A 21257-nucleotide genomic window follows, 5' to 3' on the forward strand; every position below is an offset into this window, starting at 1 on the left:
ATGGTCTAAGTCATCAATATCTTTTACCTGGCCATTAGAATAGTCTCCTCTTCTAGTTGTTCTGACTCTGCAGTCTATTCCCAAAGTGCAGCTATTCTCTCCTAAACTGAGTCTGATTTGGTCACCCCTCCAATGGCTCTCCACTTCATTCAGAATAAATTTTAAAACTTAACAAGGTTCTATATTTTGCCCCTTCCTGTACCTACCCCCTCTTCTGATCTCATCTGCTAGTATTCTCCCTTGGTTCACTGGATTCTAGCTATGCTTACCTCTTGGTTATTCCTCAAACATGCCAAGCCCCTTCTACCCAGGATCTTTGCATTTGCTGTTCATGGCTCATTTTCTCACTTCCATCAGGTCTCTGCTCTAATGTCAGAGGCCTTCCCACATAAGTATATTTCAAACAGCATGCTCCCTGTCCGTGTCCTTATCCTGCTTCATTTTTTTTTTTTTAATTTTTTTTTTCAACGTTTATTTATTTTTGGGACAGAGAGAGAGCATGAACGGGGGAGGGGCAGAGAGAGAGGGAGACACAGAATCAGAAACAGGCTCCAGGCTCTGAGCCATCAGCCCAGAGCCCGACGCGGGGCTCGAACTCACGGACCGCGAGATCGTGACCTGGCCGAAGTCGGACGCTTAACCGACTGCGCCACCCAGGCGCCCCATCCTGCTTCATTTTTGTATGAATCACCATCTGACATAGTATGTATTTACTGGCTTTTGATTATTATTATTGCCTTTCTACTACAATATAAGCTCCACGATAGCAGGGACTTTGTATCTTGGTAAGTATTGTATCTTCATTACTTAGAACAGTGCCTAGTATATTTATTATTACTTCTTGAGCCAATTGAATCAACATCTTTTCTTGAGATCTTTATTATTTTTTGCTAAAAATAAACTTTCCAAATATTAACTACATAGCGTTAACTTTTGAAGTATTTGAGCTATAATCTACTCATTCTTGACTCTCTACCCTTTGGTAGGTAAGTTCAACTAGTGAAAGACCTAAGGGCAGTAACAACTACTTAATGAGTACTTACATGTTAGGCTCTTGTATTTAAGCACTTTGCTTATCTCATTTCTAACCGTAATCCTAGAGATGAGTATTATTACTATTCTCGTTATACAAAGAGACCGATACCCCGGAGAGGTAAAATAACTTGAGGCCAGGTCACAAAGTTAATAATCCCTGAACTGAGATGAGAATCAAAGTGTGGTTGACTCCATAATGCCTCCTAGCTGTCGTCTCCCAGTAATACGTGTCCAGTTATCGAAGTAGTAAAGCCTTTTGCAGTTTCTGTACTAGGGTTCTGGTATATCCTCCCCCCCTACTCTCCTCCCCCCCCCCCCCCCCCCCCCGCCAAAGATTCCCAATGCAAAACCACCTCGTTCACCTTTCAGACATGTCCTAAAAGCCATTGTTCTCTAAGCTAGGCCTCTTTAATGTAAGGTGTGCTTAGCGCAAAGTCAGTTTAAACCTAGTGAAAGAGGATGGGATCAAAACGCTGTGATCCAGAAGAAAGGGGACGTCACCGGTTCGGCTTACTGCTTGCAAGTGGGGTAATTTTAACATAAATGGATAAAAGACAAGTTCTCAAAAAGCAGCCGACCCGGCCCAGAGAGAAGTTGGCCCCAAGTAAGGGAAGGGGGCTCGGGGGGGGGGGGCAGATGAACAACCCCCGCCCATCCCGCCAGGCCTGACAACAGGGAGCCACACGCCAGAGGGGCCCCCTCCGACGGCTTCGGCTCCAGCGGGGAAGCGGCGGGGCGCACGGCGCCTAGAGGAGGAGAGCGGGAGGCCGGGGCGCGCAGCCGGCGGGACCTGCGGCGCGGGACTCGGGGCGCGGGGAGGGGCCGGCGGCCGCCCCGCCCCTCTCCTCGGGGATGCCGGGATGTTTACACTCCTGACAGCGGCGGCCGCGGGAGGAGGAGCGGGAGTCTCGGGAGGATGGGCCGCCGCTAGGCTCGCACTCGGGACGCGCCTCTCCTTGCGCAGGGTGGGGGCCCGCGCCTGCAGCGTCCGCGGGGGCGGCGCGGCGGGAGGTGGCGATCTGCTCCCGGCCTCGCAGCTACAGCCCCCGGCCCAGCGGGCCTTTCCGCGGCGCCGCCTGGCCGAGCCGCCCGCCCGCACGCCCCGGGTCCCTCGCGGGCAGGAGAACGGAAAACTCCCAACTTCCTGGTGAGTGGCTGCCGGGGTCTCGGGCGGCCCCGGCCGGGTGGGACTGCCTGCGGAGCCGGGAGGGGTGGGGGGGGGAGGTCGGGAGGGCGCGGGGCGGCCTCCGGGATCCCCCCCGCCGGGGGAGGTGGGGCGGGGCGCGCCGCACTCGGGCTGGGTGGGGGTTTCAGTTCGGTTCGTTGGCAGTGGCGGGAGCGGGCGGCAGGAGCTTTGTGCCCGGCGGGGGCTCTGGCGGCTTCGGCCGCCGTGGGCGCCGCGGTAACTAAGAAACTCCGCGGCCACGGCGGCGGCGGCAACAGGTCTTTGGTTTCAGGACCCGAGGAACTTAGGCGAAGTCCCGCCTCCCACCCCCCGGCTGCCGCTCATTGGCGGCGTCGGTTATTTATCCCTCGCCGATTGGTTAAGTCCAGCTGTCAGGATTCGGCAGCAGCCAGATTTAGAGGAGTGAAGTTCACTGGAGACAGGGGTGGTGGGAGCCGTGCAGCTAAGCGAGAAGCTGAAGTGGCTTGAGAAGTAGAGAGAGGACGGCGGACCTGTTGGAGAATGGGCTTTAGTGGGACCCTGTCAGGATTAGCCAATGTGAGAGAGATTGCAAGGCAATAGAGAACTTTGCTGGTAATCGTGGTAATGGAAAAGAAATAGAGAATTGAGGCCAAGGCTAGAGAGACGAAGGGCACCCCCCGAAAGAAAAATGAGTTGGCCACATTACCCAAGGACGGTGTCAGGAAGCAACACAACCTAGCAGATGCTGCAGTGAGATCTGAAGAAACTTCTTGTCTCTTTCCTGTATGCTGTAGGCCCTGGGAAATGATGTATCAAATAGATAAATCGTGTTCTCTCATAGCTATAGTCCTTGTTAGGGATAAATACTAAAACTGTATTTATTTTACAATAAGATAGGCTCCCATCATGGGGCAGTTCTGGTGATGGAACTGAAAGTCTGAAACACATTACAAAAATGAAATGATTTTCCTCCTCTGCTGATCATAAAGATGCTGTTGAAAAAAAATCAAATGCGTGTAGTTTGTAGAACATCATGTATCCATCATAACAGAACCACTGTGTCTAATTCTTCCTCCAAAGAGTTTGTAGTTTCAAGAAGTATGCACACTCCTTGCAGGCGATAGCTGTGTCTCTCGCCAGGTTGCTCTATAGGATAAAGTACAGAATGTATGTATGATAAACTTATTTTGTACAGGAGCTTGAGCTGTTGCAGGTGTGACCTAGTATTAGGGACAACCGGACAAAACACTGAAAACGGTGGATAGTTAAACAGGAGATGCAATGAACCCTGTAATACTTTGAAAGTGGCAACTCTTACTGAAGAGGTGCCGAGTTTTCTTGGCTTTAATGCTTGTCGAAGGCCAATGCACTTAAAACAGTTAACATAAAACTTAAACAGTTATCATTTACAGAGGAAGGAATTCTCTGCTATCCTCGGGAGATCCAGTCCACAGCTTGCTTAACTCCCCAAACCACAGCATCTTCTGTTTGGTCCTAGACTGGGAGCTGGTTGGGGTGGGGAAGGGATGTTGGAGCTTAGAAAAAATTGCCTCGTGGAGGAGTCAAACGGGCAGAAACTGTATGGGGACGTTGAGAGAGGAGGGCACGCAAAATAAAGGGGAAGGAACCCCTAGTGGAGGCTGGCTGCTTTCTCTGGGGTGGGAAGCCCACGGACCCTCGGAGAGGTGCGGGCCTGAGATTCTGCTCTCTGCCGGGAGGCCCCGCCCTCTGCGGCACTGACGGCTTCCACAGCCAATAAGCGGCGAGGACACCGCGGTTCCCCGCTCGGGAGGGCGGGTACTTCCTACCCCAGCCCTGGGCTCGGAGGAGGGAGAGAAAGTTCCTCCTGGAAGGATGTCTGCTGGTGGAGGGTTCCCAGTCTGAGGGATGAGAAATAGATACGTAAGAATAAAGGAGAGGAAGTTCCAGTTTTCTCTGACCCGTCGTGTACGTCTCGTTTCATAATTGAGCTGCATCTTGGACTCACCACCGCGATTGAAACTTCATAGTTGATAAGAAACGAAGGTGATCAAACTAAATGTCCAGGTGGACTCACGGAGTTTTACTCTGAAATTACCTGTAAACGAAAACCAGGGAATGTCAGAATCTAAACTGTTAAACTCTTCCACAATTACTTGGGAATCTTTCCACGGTTAAGAATCTTTATCAATTTAAAAAGGAAAGAGCGTAACTTCAGTGCAGTTTTATTCTGTACTCGGAACTACTATTCAGGCTCGTTTATGAAGATCATACCTGTAGCACCCTCCATTCCTTTTCCCACTTAGGCATTTTCCTGGCTGGACAATTTCAAGAGCTCTTTTCCAGTGCAATAAAACAGCACTTACTCCAAGAATGAGGAAAGCACGTCTGGTATGATGGCAACATACTGGTGGAGGAGGGGAGATTTAAGGCCAGCTTAATAACGTACCCAAATTGTAAAAATCAGAATTGTCGTTTTAAATGACTGAAAGCGTGGTTATAGTTTGTGTATGTAAGTATTTAATCTCACGCTTCCCTCCCCTTCATCTTCCTGCTAGTTACAATAGAAAGTTTTGAGCTCTGATTTATTGCAAACATTCAAGTGCTCTTTTCTTCTCAGCTAGTGTGCCCTTACTGAAATGTAGATTTCCTTTTTTTTTTCCCCCATAAAGATGTGGTCTGAGATATCATTAGAGACGTCTACAGAGTTTCTAGAACCAAACTGTCTCATGTTTTAAAATGTATCTCTGTAGTGTTACTAAGGTAGCCACCATTCAGGGTATCTGAAAAGAGAATGGTGATTAAATGCAGTTTTGGAAAAGAAGTTGTTTAATTAGATAATAGGTTGCAAAACTCCTTTCAGGTTTGTTTCTTTTGATTTTTTTTTTTTAAATAGGTTTTGGTATTTAAAAAATTTGCACTGTAGCTGCAGTTACACAAAGCAGCCCTCTTGTCTACATTCCTGGTTTCCTTCAAATTAAAATATTTGTCCTTTCAGGTATTTGCTCTAGAGTTTTGTGGGTGGAATTTTAGTTAGTACATTATATATAAAACATGGTAATATACTTAGTGTAATACTTGAGGATGTCTTGGAAATGACGTATGTGATTATTGTTTCTCTGAACTGCTTTATCCGCAATTACTTTATTGACATTTTCATAAATATATTGCTAGATGCTTTAAGAAGTGTTTCTTCATACTTTTGAGTGTTTCAGTTTAATTCCTCCTCCCCTCATTTTTGTAGGGAATATAGGTAAATTACATTTGGTTATAATTTTTTTTGTTTATGTTTTTATTTCATTTTTGAGAGAGACAGAGCGCGAGCAGGGAAAGAGCAGAGAGAGAGAGGGAGACACGGAATCAGAGCAGGCTCCAGGCTGTGAGCTGTCAACACAGAGCCTGATGTAGGGCTCGAACTCACAGACCGTGAGATCATGAACTGAGCCGTAGTCAAACGCTTAACCGACTGAGCCACTCAGGCTCCCCGATAACATTTGGTTATATAATTGTAATGAAATATGTTTATTTGCAGGATATAATGGCAGTTGAGAATTTTTTCACGTGTGTAAAACTAATGTATAACAATTCACTCTTAGAAAACTTCTAAACTACTTGTTCTTCTTTTGATGACTAATAATTTGATTACCACCGCATGTTACATATCTTCATAAAATATTTTTTCATTCTGATGAAAACAGAGAATGTGTTTCACAGTTTTTAGTGAGCAGTGCGAATAAGGATGGCAGATAGATGATCATGGAACATTTCTTTCTTTTTTCTTTTTTTTTAGTTTATTATTTTGAGAGAGAGAGAGAGAGAGAGAAAGCGAGAGAGAGAGAGAGAAAGCACGAGAGAGAGCATGGGAAGGGCAGAGAGACGGAGAGAGAGAATCCAAGCAGGCTCTGCACTGCCAGCACGGAGCCTGACTCGGGGTCTGGAACTCATGAACCATGAGATCATGACCTGAGCTGAAATCAAAAGTTAAATGCTTAACTGACTGAGCTGCCCAGGGGCCCCGGTCATGAAACATTTCTTATTTTTCTTGAGCAGGAAAACTGTAACATTTGTCAAAGGAACAGCTCTGCCGTATTATTTATATAATGAGCTTACACAATGAACTGTTTTGTAATAGCTGTCCACGGTGTTAATCAGAACAGGGTATAAATGAATGGAACTTATTTAATTGGTCTGTAAAAATTTAGAAATACTGTTACTTAATGGAGATAGACCTTTCTGTAAATCTTGCTATGGGTCTTCTGTTGATAATCAGTGTGAGTAGTTAAGGGTAACTTTCTCGTTCCAGGCTGCTTTTGTATAGAACAGGGGTTTGTAAACTTTCTAAAGGACAAGAGAGTAAATGTTTCTGACTTTGTGAGCTGTATGGTCTCTGTCATTGGCTGTGTTCCAGTAAAGTTTTATTTGCACAAATAGGCTGGAGGCCCACCCCAGCTCTAGAAGATAATACCAAAGATTTAAATAAGATTCTAGACCTTTGATGTTTGGCTTGATGTGTATTTTCCACAGGAGTATTTCATAGCCTTTTTTGGTTCTTGGATGCTTGTGACAATCTCTTGATCTTTCCCAGTCCCCTCAGAATAATGCCCAGTTATTCATACCCCAATTTTGTGTTTCATCTCAGAGACTTCATAAGTCTTAGAACCTCTTTTAGATTTATCTGCTTTTTCAAAGTTTTCTATCATTCTTTGCCTCTTGGGGTCCCCACACCTATCCTGTGACACTGAATGAATGTGCTCCTCTCTAGCTTCTCTCTTACTAAACCAAGATGGAATCTGATGTCATATATTTAATCTTTGCTTGATTGACAGATAACACTTTAATATAAATGTATTTTGGTGTGTTTCTTTAACTCATAGTTTTTATCTTAAGCTGATTGGAATGACTGCTTCTGTTACTTTTAGGGGGAATTTCTGGCATGAGCAAGACAGTGGGCAGATTTCTTCTTCTTCTTTTTTTTTTTTTTTGTTTAGAAAAAATTGATGTAGTCTTTTATAAAAGACTTTCTCCCAGTTTAAAAAAATTACTGGAGAGGGCCTGAAGTCAGGGTGTATGTGGCTTGGGTTGTGTGTGGGATACCTCCTCCCTTTGTTTTAAGAATTGGCTGTAGGCTGACCTGGGTGCAGCTGCTGAGAAGCCAGAGAATGGAATGGAAAATGCAATGGCTTTGACATCACTCAGTGGAGTTTCCTAGCCCTAGCCAGGAGTGAGTTCTGGGTGTGCCAGAGTATTTGTCTCTCTGGGTAGCCAGGTAGGGCCTGGGGCATTCGGAACTTCCAGGCTGGTTGCCACCAGCTACAAGGAGCCTCTTTCCTTTATCCAACCCTGCTGCACAAATACTGATCATTTTCTGTGTTTACCATCATGTGAAAAAGACTAAGCCTGGGTTTGCCTCTTACTCTATGACCTTGGTTGAATTACTTGATTGGTTGGGACTCCGGTTTTCTCAGCTCAGGTAAGATTGCTTTGAGGAATAAATGAAAACATCTATGTAAAGGTATGATAGTAGGCTCTAAGTGTTAGTTTCATTTCACTTATTTCTGTTTTTAGGACCTTCAGTGGTAGGAAACGCATCTGCTGTTCTCAGTTTCTTCTGATGACAGGCCCTGTTGCCCACTGTGCCTTAGGTCTGCTGTCTATTCTGTGTTCTCTGCTTGAATTCTTCTTCCTCTCTGCTCTGTGATTTCCATATTCATAATTTACTGGTTCCCATGTTTGAGAATGTTTTTGTGTTTTTTGGAGTATGGGGAGAAGGCATTAATCCTTGGTTCCTCAGGCAGGAAAAAACACAAGAGGCTTGGGGGGGTTTATATTTTGGATAATGAAAAATGGGAGTTGCAAAACGATCCTTAAATACTAATTGAAAATGGCAAAATTAAAAATATTCTTTCTGGTAGTCTTACAGTTTTGCTTTTTGTTATCGTGAGAATATTTTCCTCATATTCTCATATTTACCTGGCAGATTACTGTAATTTTTGTTGTGGTTGTAACCATAACAAAGCCACATATCCTCTACTACATTAGGACTGGGAAAATTGAACAGATATGTTTATGAAAAGTTGTTGTACTTCTAAAACGAAAGGGATTGCAAACTTTCCATTGCTTTTTATATCTAACTGGTGGACCATACAGTAAAGTAATGTGATCTGTTTGCATACTGTCGTAAGGACACCAGAACTGGACAATAGGTAATTTGTTTTAGGAAAATGACATGCCCTTATTGCAAACACTTTATAGGCATGGTTTGTTATTTAACAAATACAAGTTAGTTGAAAGATATACAGAAAGGATGCTTATTGATGGTTTAATTTATGGGAGACAATTGATATTTTATTCTCAGTTTCTTATGGCAACGTACAAATTCACTTTTGTTTTCTTTACAGTCTGGTGTTAGAACACATTAAGAATAGTATGGCAGGGAACGTACTCAGTAAAAATTGGCATTTTTAACAATTTTCAACATATATTTAAAGTAAAGTTTTAATAAAGTTTCTACATTCGATAAATATTTTCATTGTTAAATGTCATGTTGTTTTCAACGTGGCTTTATCATTTTATGACCTTGAGTGTTTAAAATACCAGCTGTTGATGAAGAGTTGTATTTTATCAGGCAGTTCTCCTATCACTCCTGTAATCATTCTCTGTTTTTATAAGTAGGAAGGAATTTATGACATTGTATTTAATAGTATTTGATGGTTGCAGGGCAGGGGCTAGGGGTGGAGTTTGAGCTTCCAGCAAGGTTTCCCATTACCAGGCCACCAGGGGAGTTGCTGCCTCATCCCTGATCGTAAGGCTGCCAGTGGGACAGTGCACCGTCGCCATCCTAACGAAGACACAGCCACAATAAGGAAGATACTGCTATTTTGGGGGCCCCCAGAACCTTACTGTGACTGCCGTGGTCCAGGAACTGTATGCTCTGGACCCTGGCTCTTAACACCTATATTAGTTTCCTAGGGCGGCCCCAACAAATTACCACAAACTGAGTGGCTTAGTACAACAGAATTTTATTCTTTCATAGTTCTGAAGGTCGGATATTAGGAATCAAGGTGTGCATAGGGCCATGCTGTCTGTGAAGGCTCTAGGGAGAAGGCGTTCTATGCCTTTTCTTAGCTTTGGGTGTTGGCGGCATCCCTTGAAGTTCCTTGGCTTTAGACAGATATCACTGAAATCTCTGCCTCTGTCACATGGTGTTCTTACCGTGTGTCTCTGTATGAGTCTCTGGTACTCTTTTAAGGACACAGTTACTCTTACACTTAAGGTTTAATAAGCAAGATCTATACTTTTTCTTTTAGATTCATTACTGTACAGGTTTTTAGACTTCTGACCTTTTTGTTTTGAAGAGAATATTTTAAGTTTGTGCAGAAATTGTACCTAAGAGTTGGGGCGCCTGGGTGGCCCAGTTGGTTGAGCATCCTCTCTTTGACTTCAGCTTAGGTCATGATATCACAGTTTGTGAGTTTGAGCCCCACATTGGGCTCTGTACTAACAGAACAGAGCCTGCTGGGGATTCTCTCTCTCCCTCTCTCCCTGCCCCTCCCCTGGTCATGTGCTCTGTTTCTCTCTCAAAATAAATAAATAAAGAAAGAAATTGTACCTAAGAGATAAAGACACCCACATTATCGTGTACATATGTAATCTGTAGTTAGTATCCTAGTGCTGCCATTAAACAGCTCTTCTAAAATCAGGTTTTTCATTCACCATTATCATCCTGTGCTTCCCCTTAGGAGACCTTAAGTGCATGATTCACTACATCAGATGTTCTCAGAACTGGAAGGAAACTTATAAATTGTGTAAACTGACCTTTTCATTTATTGTGAAAATAAACTAAAACCTAAGGATGTAAACTTGCTAATCCATGCTGTGCTTGATTCCATAACAGTCAATATTGCCTTGTGTTACCTTTGTAACGTTTTCAATAGTAGGCGCATGATTTCTTCTTTTTCTTTTTTTTCACTCCTCCTGAGTTAACAAAATATTGCTCTGTTCATGGTACGTGCTCAATAAAGACTTGCTGATGGGGTGATGACATTGTACCTCTGATTGCCCCTATCAGGGCCATGATTTAAGTCAGCGAATATTTGAGTGAATCACCCCTAACTGATTGTGCAGGGGTGAAGTATTTCTTTCGTGTCTAAAGTGAGGAACAACAGGATTGCTGTCTCCCTGGAGAGATATGGAGGCTACTCCTAGGAAGGAGCGCTTAGAGGCAGTAGATAGGAGAGTAAAGGCCAGAAAGTTCATGAGTGGTTGTTTGATCAATATTTCGTAAACACGTATTTCATTATATTAGACACCTTGATTCATAAAAGCCAGCCTTCATGTTGTTTGTCATCTTGGTATATTGAAAATAACTTGGATGCCCTTATTGCTTCTTGTATATAAGCCCAAAATGTTGGGCAGTGCCACTGGCCAGTGTCTCCCTCTAGTTTCTTCTCTTGCTGTGGTTCTGTTTCCTTTATTTCTGTAGTCATGTCTGTCTCTTAGAAGTTGGTTCTCAATTTGTTTATTATATGTGTTTCGTATTTCAGTGAAAGTTCTGCTTTACAAAGCAGAATGATTAGAGATTAATCAAATGAATCCTAAAGGATTTATTTCATGATTTCTTGAAATAGTTACATCTATTTGTATAGTGAAGGTAATTTACAAAATATTTAGAGCTGTTTACGAATATATGGGTGACTTTTTTGCTACTACCAAGACAAGTTATATTCTCAAAGCATTTGTCCTATGACTATGTTTCTCAAACTGTAGTCCTCAGAATGTCTGTGTCTGGAGATTCTGATTGGATAAGTACAAGCACTGACATTTAAAAACAAGTTGAGGGGCACCTGGCTGGCTCACTCAGTAGGGCATGAGACTCTTGCTCTCAGGGTTGTGAGTTTGAGCCCCGTGTTGCGTGTAGAGATTACTTTAAAAAGACTGTGATGGGAACCTACATTTACAATAAGTAAGGCAGGTGTTCCTCAGGCCACACTGAGAAATGCCGCATGGTCTTTGTAAAAAATATTTTTTTAGGGGCGCCTGGGTGGCGCAGTCGGTTAAGCGTCCGACTTCAACCAGGTCACGATCTCGCGGTCCGTGAGTTCGAGCCCCGCGTCGGGCTCTGGGCTGATGGCTCAGAGCCTGGAGCCTGTTTCCGATTCTGTGTCTCCCTCTCTCTCTGCCCCTCCCCCATTCATGCTCTGTCTCTCTCTGTCCCAAAAATAAATAAACGTTGAAAAAAAAAAAATTTAAAAAAAAAAATATTTTTTTAATGAGAAGACTTTTGTTTATAATGAGAGCCCATTCCTACTGCTAGCATTTCTGGCTTGGGGTGTGCAGCCGCTTGGCACAGATTGTATCTAATGATTAGGCTGTTCTAGCATGGGTGCCCATGTCTCAGCTCAAATGGTGGATGGGTGTTATTGAAATGATGCTTACAAAGCAATTAGAATCAACTAGATAAAGTATAAATATTTTGTAAATAAATAGTATGTATTTATAAATAAATATATAGTTTACTAGTATACTAGTTACAGGAGAGAAAACTTCACTTTAAGCAAGTGAAAGAAAATAGCATGTCTAGTGTTAGTTCTTCTATCCCGACAAATGGTCCCTTGTTAATGTACTGCTTATAGCGTAGGCTGTTCTCACCATTTTTGGCATTTCTACAGTATTTCTCTCAGCTAGGTGTGAAAGCTTACCACTTCCCTTACCTCTGAGATGGTTTGCTTTCTGCTTCAGGGCAAAAACCCTTTGCCTGCGCTCAGAGATTTTGCCTCCAGTGACCACTACCTCAGTCCTTCCTGTGGTTTTCAGTCCTGTTCCTGGGCTTGGCTGCACAGAGCTCTCCTGCCTTGCCTATCCAGCCACGCTGGAAAGTGTTCAAGAACATCATGATGAGTAACCTGTTCCTTTTTCCATGACTGTCTTATTTCCATTGATAACAAGTGTCTGATGCTTGAGTCGCTTCTAACTTCCCTTCTTGTCATTAGATACCTATCTTTGCATGCGAGTTGTGTTCTTTATTCAAGAAAACCTGCTTGGTCATTTAAAAACTACTTTCTATCAGTGTTTTTCTTTAACACCTTTTTCTTGATTTGTAGTTTATCAATCAATCCAGGCCCTTTTTGTTTATGACCATTTCTGCCCCCTTCTTTTTTCATATAGTAAGAAGAGGCAGCTTGACAAAGAAGGTATTGAAGTCCTGGATTAAGTTCAGGTTCATTTTTATATCTTTTCAAATGCCAAGCACAGAGTCTGATTCTTTGTGTGAGCTGAATTAATACTCAAAGAACTCAGTTTAAGAGTTGAATGTCTGGTTTAGGAGAGAGCATTGGTAGTGTGCTGAATGGTTCAGATAATATAAATGGAGCCTGGGCTCTAACGAGGCACTGATGATGTTGAGTTAGGATATGTTGGGACTCATGTCTCACGGTGTGTGGTCCCTGAACAGGCAGTGCTCCCTTTCCTAGGCCATTTTTGTTCATGTGTTGAGTTGTCATCTTTTGAATGCCAGTATTTCTACAGTAAGACCTGAATGCCCATTTTTCTTTCTTTTTTTTTTTTTTTTTTTGTGAATTTTGTAGGGTATTTGCATATGCTGTTCAGAAGACAATCCAGTTGATTGGACAGGATTTGGTGTTAAACTTAGTTTCACAGTGAGGTGAGGTTTCTCTGAACTTGGAAGGCATACTTGTCAGAAAGCAGAGGGACAGACCATTTGATCTCTGGGGTTCTCCAGCATTTGTAAGATGAAAGAGTCTATGCTTCTGTTCACTTAATGATTCTTTTTCTATTTGTTCCTTTATTATTCTCCCCATTTTCCTACTGGGTCCCACCAATTCACTGATTGAAGAACGAGAAATTCGGAGGTTGTTGGTAGGTAGCTGGGGGTGAGTAAAAAAATAATCTAAGCAAGATCTAGCTTTATGCTTTTAAAAATATTTTGGTTTTTATTAATTACAGAATATGGGAGCAGGCAGTGACCAAATACTGTATCATATTGCCTGGCTCACCTATTTTTAATGGCTCTATATTGGAACCGCTTTCAGACTGACCCTGACCTATCTGTCTAGATTCACTTCTTTATACTCTTTTATAGTTTGGTCACATCTGACCATTTACCTTTTTTTTTTTTTTTTTTTGGATACATTTTGTACCTGTGTGGCTTTATTGCTTTAATACGCTTTTCTCACTTCTTTTAGTGTCTATTTTCTACATTCCAGCTATTCAATCTCAGTATATTAAAATAATCTTCATCCTTTAAGGCTTTGCTCTAATATTATACAGAGGATATAAAGAAATCTTTCCTTTGCTTCTTTAAGCTTTTAGTACCTATTGACTCTCCCTGTAGTTACTTATCTTAGCTTCCTTCCTGGAATGTAAGTATCTGGAAGGTGTGAATCATGTCCTGTACATATTTGTGTTTCCTGCAGGACTTAGGACCATTTTTGTCACAACTGGCCATTCAGGGAATGGCAGATGCCTGCATCCCAGTGATGATATGGGACAGAAAGTCTGGGCAGATCCTAGAATGAAAGAACGTCCAGAACAATTGAGTAATTGGTTTCAGGGAAGTCTGTGCTGGATGCCAGGCACATGTCCCTGTAAGGCCTGTAGGGCATAGTGTGAGGAAGGTCTTACTATGTGATATAAAGGTCTGATCTGTAAGTGGTAAATGTTGAGGTATTCAGTGATCTAGTGCACGAGTCTGGGTTTGGATTCTGCATTCTGAAAGATCTCAGAATAGGATGACATGGGAACCAGGACTAGGAAAAACAGGGGTATGCCAGACGTGAGGTTGATGGAAGTGAGGAGGAATTATGGAGTAGAGACAGAGGGAAGTTTGGCAATTAGGCACAAGTTAGAGGCTCAGGCAACAAGGAAGAAGGGTCTGAGTTCCTGGAAGTAGGACTTGAAGTTAAAATGGGCCAGCAGTCGGATTAAATTGATTTGAGGCTGATTTACTAAATGTTTACTAGGTATCCTTATGTTTCCCTTCCTCAGGGGCAAGGCCATTCCTAGTTCAAGTTAAGTGGGTGTGGCTTTTTGTAAAGGGGGAGCAACTTCTCTCTGCCCATAAAAAGTGCTGACTGCATATTTGTCAGATGAATCCTGTTTTGATGTTCTAACCATCCTCTCATGAAGAAAATATTGAATGGAGTTAAATAAGAAATAACTAGCTTAATACTGGAAATTAGTCCTCTCTTGAGAATAATTACTAAGTGGGAATTGATGAGGGTTATTGTTTGATTTGAGGCCATCAGAGGCTGCCATAGAGAAAAATTGTTCCACTTCAAAATAGATACATTTTATTTAGTAGCTTTTCATAGCTTTCATTGCTGAAAGTTAAAAAAAAAAAAACAATCACAATATCAATAATTATTTTTAAAAGCATATAAAGGACTTACAAAAAGGCCTATGCCAAGAGTACCAAAGATGTACTGTGTATTCATGAATTGATGAAGAAGCACATAAAAAATGAACCTGGAATGATACCCAGATACTGCATTATGAAAGGCCTTGCATACTTACCAAGAAGAGTGGCCTTCTCCTCTCCCGTAATGTGATTGTAAAGAGTTACTTGTACCTTTATGTTTTCAGAGTTTGATTTTAATAGTGATAAAAGCTATAGTGCTTTGATATCTTTTTACTTGGTTCTTAGTTGGTCATAAATCCATCAGGAACGAATGTCAGAATTGACTCAAGATTACCATAAAGGCAACTTCAGGTAGATTTGTTAAAAAAATGTGTTAAGAAAAATATATTAAGGGATGTATGAAAAAAATAAGTTTGGACTTGAAAATCTAGACTTTGGTGATAGTATGTGTATACTTTAAATTTACCAAGAAAGGGGCGCCTGGGTGGCTTGGTTGGTTAAGTGTCCGACTTCAGCTCAGGTCATGATCTCACGGTCCGTGAATTTGAGCCCCGCGTCGGGCCCTGTGCTGACAGCTCAGAGCCTGGAGCCTGTTTCAGATTCTGTGTCTCCCTCTCTCTCTGCCCCTCCCCTGTTCATGCTCTGTCTCTCTCTGTCTCAAAAATAAATAAATGTTAAAAAAAAAATTAAAAAAAAAATTTACCAAGAAAAAGTGTTACTTTGTTTTTTTATAAAAAGAACTTACTGTAGTATATACTTTTTTTTTTCCCCTTTTAAAATTTAGGATTGAGTTAAATTTATTTACGTATTTACATCTTTGTTCAATCTATGCTTTTTTTTTTTTTTTTTTTTTTTTTTTTTTATGATCCACCCTCAACACCTCCTACCCACTTCGAGGTGGGTTTTTTTTCTTGCTTAAAATCCTTCACTTACTATCTTTGGAATAATTTCCAATCCTCTAGTCTCTTAAAAGCATGACTTGGGCCTTGGCTCTCGCCTCTGATGCTCCTGTCTTACCTCACTACTTGTAGTTCCCTCATCACTCCCTGCTTTAGTCAGGAGTGTCCTCCCTCTTTGTTGCCTGGTTGGCTCCCATGCATTGTTTAGAACTTGCTTCCAGAGTCTCCTCCTCAACGTCTTGCTGACCTGACAGCCTGTTTTGGCATCTTTCTTGCCACCTGGGATGGTGTGTGTCAGAGTACTTGCCTCCTTATGCTGTAAAAGTCTGTTTCTCTCTCTCTCTCTCTCTCTCTCTCTCTCTCTCTCTCTCTCTCTCTCCCCCGCTCTCCCGCTCTCCCTCTATCTCCCCTGGGAATAACTTGAGGGATCTGAATTGCCGGGATCTATTTTGTCTTCCCAGCAGCTTTGGTAGACACCTCAGTTGGCTGAAAAGCTGACCCAATGCATGAGTTGGAGAAGATAAGAGAGAGGAGGAGTCTAGGATAGCCCCCAGTTTTGGCAGGGGCTCTGAGTAGATGGTGGTGCCATTTATTGCCAGTTCTAGCACCTTTTTCTCCCTACCCCTCTCACCCCCACCTTTGAGTAGCTGTGGCTCTTTATTGAGATGAAATAAAGAAATTAGAGACTTAAGTTTCTTGAAGATTCTTAGGACATTTTATTTATGTCATGGTATTTGCTGCCTCATTGAGGAAGGCTGGGGGTATATATAGATGGCTATCACTGAGCATGAAGAAGTAGTCTTTCTTTCTTATTGGAATATTTTCTCATTCTCTTGCAATTTTGACTGTCTTTGTAGTCTTTAATAAGCAGTTGGAATATGATCATGAGTGTTAGGCAGGACAGACTTTGTCCCAGTATGGTTTTAGAAGCCTTCTCATATATTACACAAAATGTGCTTGCAGCTGGCCTTTACATGTCGTTTTGGTGTTAAGATAATCATATAGGTCCTTCCATGCAGAGTACCTACAAATCAAATGGCTATCAAAATCATATAAATTCCTGTTTGTTGACTGGGGAAAGTGAGAGTTGAAATTCTCTAAGACATAAGGGAATACAAGTTTTGCTTTAGTTATAAAGATGTCATAGTGCCTAATGCTGATGAAGAACAAAGTAGAAATCTTAACCAGATCAACTTAGAATTCAGAGTCCTGTTATTGAAGCAGAGAGTAGAGAATAACTTGTTCTGTTCTCATTGAATCTACATTCATCAAAGCTAACTGAGTGTGGTGGGAGGAGGAGGCCTCTCATGTTGAGTTTGGGCTGTTTATGGGATATACAGGTGACCCTATGTCTAGGCAGTTGGTTATATGGGGCTTGAGCTCAGCAGAGAAGTCTGGCCTGGGGTAGAGCTTTGGCGTCATCACTAGAGAGGGGGCAGTGGATTATGCGTGGTAGCAGGTGAGTCTGTCTAGGGAAAGTGTGTCGGGGGTCCTGTTCATCCTTGTTCACTTAAATGGGCAATTTCATTAGAAGGTAAATAAATTCTCAATGAATACTGGGAGAAACTAAAAGTCAGTTCGTGTTGCTGTCTGACTTTAGTTCTAAGTATAATATGTAAGGTATTTTCTTGTGAAAACCCAAATAATGCTGTTTCTATGCTGTCTTTCTAAGATTTTATCATTCTTTAGTTAGAAGAATGGATTTTCACAGATTCAGAAGGTTTCCAAAAATAAAATTAGGTTGATGTCCTCAATTATGTAACTCTGTTTTAGTGTTTGTAAGTCTATAATCACTATTAACTCAGTTTTTAATTTTTGGGGGAGTTATTTATATTTAAAGTCTGTCATATAAACTTCTAGATGGTGTCTGATAAACAAACACCATTATGTTTGTGATTCCTACTATTAATTTAAAGTAACAGTCTTTATTCTTTGGAGGATATCTCCGGAAAGATCACAGTTTCACTTAATAAGTGTGTCAGAAAAAGTGCATTTATTTCCAGTATATGTTTGTGTACATTAAAAGACATACGCACACAGTTTGGCATGATGTTGTGGTTTGTGGAAAAGAGCAAGAGAGCAATTACAAGATGGTGCAGGTCAGGATTGGAAAAACTTGGCAGAGTTTGGTGAGAAAGTTTGCTTAGCAGCTGCCTGTGTTAACTTTGTATAATTCATTCAAAGACTAGTTCGGTTCTGTGATATCAAGAATAATATAGCAGCAACTGAGTTCAGTTTCTTAGAAGGTAAATTTTAAAGGACAAAAATATAACCTTGTACTTACTTATAGTAAGTACACTGAAGAATCTTTTTATTAAAAGTTGGGACAGTTTTGTGTAACCTGTGAGTGAATGGCTTTTACATGCTTGCTTTTTCTCCACCTTTCTTAATTTTCTCTTAATTTGGTTTGCATTGGAAGTCTGCACAGTAAAAAAGAGATCAGGCAAATCCAGAGATACAGTTGTTATTCTTCTTTCTCTCTCTCTTTTTTTTTTTTTTTTTTTTTTTGAGGGAAGAAGAGGGTGGGCAGGAGGAGGAAAAGGCGGGAGTTTCCCTAGAAGTAAAGTAACATGCTAGCTTTGTTTTGTTAGACATTGATTATGTCCCACTAAACCTAATTATCCATTAAACAGACTCTGTTGTCATGACTGATTCAGATCTCAAGAATGTCGTGGGGGCCTAAGTAAGGGTTAAATGAAAAAGTTCACTGGAGATGACACCAGAGGACCTGAGAAGGGGTCATTACCTTACCACTTAGTTCTAGGCCTCAATTTACTTGTTTAGTGTTTAGGAGCATCCAAAAAAAAAAAAAAAAAAAAGATAGGAAATCTTTTAGAACTATTTTATGGTTACTGTAAACTGTAGTATATAAAGAAAAAGGATTTTGGAAGTTCAGGAATAATCAGTGTATAGAACAGTGGTAAAAGAGTAGGTATGTGAGCAAAATGAATAAACAGCAGTTAATAAGCTTTATAAAATATGGGTAAATTGTAAAATCGTGCGTTAATTCAGAAAACTCTATTAAAATTTCCCTTTATTTCAATGAGAAGTGTTTTTAATTTTTTTGTGATGAGTTTTTGGTTAGTGAGTCCTTGTTACAGACCAAAGTCTATTAAAACAAATGACCTTACAATAAATAATTCATACAAATGAAGCATTTCCAACTACTAGGCTGTATTCCATAGGGCCTTATCAGCTTTGTTATGCTAGAATTCATCAGTATGAATTATTTAGCACAAGGAATTCAGCAGAATGTTTTTTATAACCAGGTTGAGAAGATGGGTCCAACCATTTATCTTAGCTCTTTAAGTACGTCAGTCTTTTGCCATGGGTGGTAGAGTGCAGTTGCCATGATTTTTCTGGTGTAGTTGGATAGTTAGCTTAGTAATCATGTGCTTTTGCCAGGCTTTAGTTGTTATTATGTGAGTAACTGAATGACATGGCAGAAATATAAGGGAAAATTAATTGTATTTGTAATGGCATCCTATGTCTACAGTTAAACTAAACAAATAGAAAGTCTATCAAAAATTTTTTGGGCAAAGTTCTTTGAATGGCTGAGTAGGGATCACTTGTCTTTTACATCCTTTTAGGGAAATTCTTCTGTTACAGCTAAGCAGAAAAAAATAATACTGTCTTGCATTTGTGTACCACTTAACAGTTTTGAGAAGCATTAATATTTTATTCTTCCAGCTATTTGTTTACCATAGAAAGTTCCCTGTATTTGTTACTCTAGGATAAGGATTTGAGACCTTGCTCTGTCATCACATGCTGTGTGCTTATTATGAACTTTAGAGGGAAGTAAACTGAGACCTAGGGAGGATAACTAGCTTTTAATTATTCAGAAGTAGATGCTCATATAAATTTGAATTAATTACATCCTGATTGTTAGACTTGTATTGTTTATAGCTTCTTATTTTCTAAATTTGATCATTCAACAAGTATTTATTAGGCCTTAATATAGTAGAAGGTACTGGAGGTCGAAAAAAAAGGAGGAAGAAATAGATTCTGCTTTTAAGTAGTAGTTGCTAGTGGAGTTAGTGATTAGGACCTCTGTTGGACAGATAAGTTATTCACTAGAATACATTAAGACAAATACTTACGGTACTTTACAAAGGGCCACTTGATTACAAAGCAAGGTTGGCCAGGCAGACTAGCTGGGAATGTCAGAGGCACATAGGTATGAAATAGCCTAGAATTTGGAGAAAGTACACATGGCTATTAAGACCAGACTACTGTATTTATAAGAAGGAAAGCACTAGCAAACAAGAAATATGGTTAAGAAAAGTGTGTCTCATTCATTAAAGAATTTTAAACAGGAATATGCCATAATTAGACTTTCATTTTAGATAGACCATTACGGTGAGTGTATAGAGTAGGAATTTTGCCAGTCAGGCAAAATATTTAATAGGTTATAATAGTAGCAAGAATTGAGGTTAGAGTGGGAGAGAGCCAAAGCATAAGAGACTCTTAAAAACTGAGAACAAACTGAGGGTTGATGGGGGTGGGAGGGAGGGGAGGGTGGGTGATGGGTATTGAGGAGGGCACCTTTTGGGATGAGCACTGGGTGTTGTATGAAACCAGTTTGACAATAAATTTCATATATTGAAAAAAAATAGTAGCAAGAATCATGAAGGTCTGGGATATGCAGAGAGATATTTGGGAGGTAAAATTAATAAGGGACATAGGGAGGTGAGTGAGGGAGTAAGAGGTTCTGACATGATGTAGGAACTATATGGGATGACTGGATGGCAATGACATTCACTAAGAAAGGGAATACAGTATAGAATGGGTTTGAGGTGCTCAAGATCTTAGACATTTCTGTTTTGGCAATCAGGCAGAAAGATCCAGTAGAGCTGGAAATGAGATTTTGGAGCTACTGGTTCATAAATCATCAGTATGTAGGAGGCAGGTTATGTGCCAGCTAAAATGCATAACTATTGATTTAAGTAATCAAGGGACTAATCATTAAAGGAAACCTGAGCACGAGAATAAGCTGAATTACTTATTGATCATAGAACAAAAGATGCATTTTGTGGAGAAATGAAAAAAGCAGATGAAAGAATATTGTATCGTGCCCTTTATAGAAGTGATTCACATTGCTAACTTGATTTATTTCAAGGTGGTACTAGATTAAGTAGTAGCAAATACATACACACTTCCTCACCAGCAATTGAACATACACACTTCTTCACCAGCAATTGAACATACACACTTCTTCACCAGCAATTGACAAAAGTCACTGGAACTAGTATTTTTACCCAAGAAATTGGAAAGGATCAAAGTATTTTCTTTGAGCACTTTGGACACAGTAATACAAAATGCAAGGAGTAATGGAGCAGAGAACAAAAAACACAAAGGGTTGTGGCCAAAAAATTGTATACGCAGCCAAATTATGGTTCATGTGCGATGAAAATGGAAGGGTACTTTCAGGTTTTCAAGGATTAGAGAAAATGTATTGCATATGTGCCCTTGCAAAAAAATTTTTTTAATGAGAAAAAGACAAATGAGAAAAGTCAAAATTAAGAGTTTGAGAAAAGCACATCTTTGTCCAAAAGCACTGGGAATAAGCACGGAAACAAATTAAATGTAGAAGCAAGACTAAACAGTTGTTCTGCAAGATTGGAAATAGTGCAGAGTACCAGAAATAACTTACAAAGGTAGGTTGTGGTTATGAGACTTCTAATCTGAGAACTTGGGGATGGAGCTTTAGGAGAAAGTGTACCGGCATGCTCAGTCCTAGGCCAACCAGGATCCGATTGTGTATCATTAATATGAATTTCCTTTTTCCTTTGATAACTGGCCAGAACTGGTTAAAGGTGGG

At 40.9% G+C, this 21257-nt stretch overlaps 1 protein-coding gene across 1 annotated transcript in view; it reads left to right on the forward strand.

The window, feature by feature from the left end:
- Nucleotides 1-1912: 1912 nt before the first annotated feature.
- The window catches only part of NEK7 (NIMA related kinase 7), a 160845-nt gene continuing 141500 nt past the window's right edge, over nucleotides 1913-21257 (forward strand). The window contains exon 1 of the mRNA XM_030301712.1: nucleotides 1913-2182. The gene's annotated coding sequence lies outside the window, so the exon portion shown is untranslated. The remainder of the gene's footprint in view (nucleotides 2183-21257) is intronic.

Source organism: Lynx canadensis, chromosome F1 (genome assembly GCF_007474595.2).
Source record: "Lynx canadensis isolate LIC74 chromosome F1, mLynCan4.pri.v2, whole genome shotgun sequence".
Taxonomy (NCBI): domain Eukaryota; kingdom Metazoa; phylum Chordata; class Mammalia; order Carnivora; family Felidae; genus Lynx; species Lynx canadensis.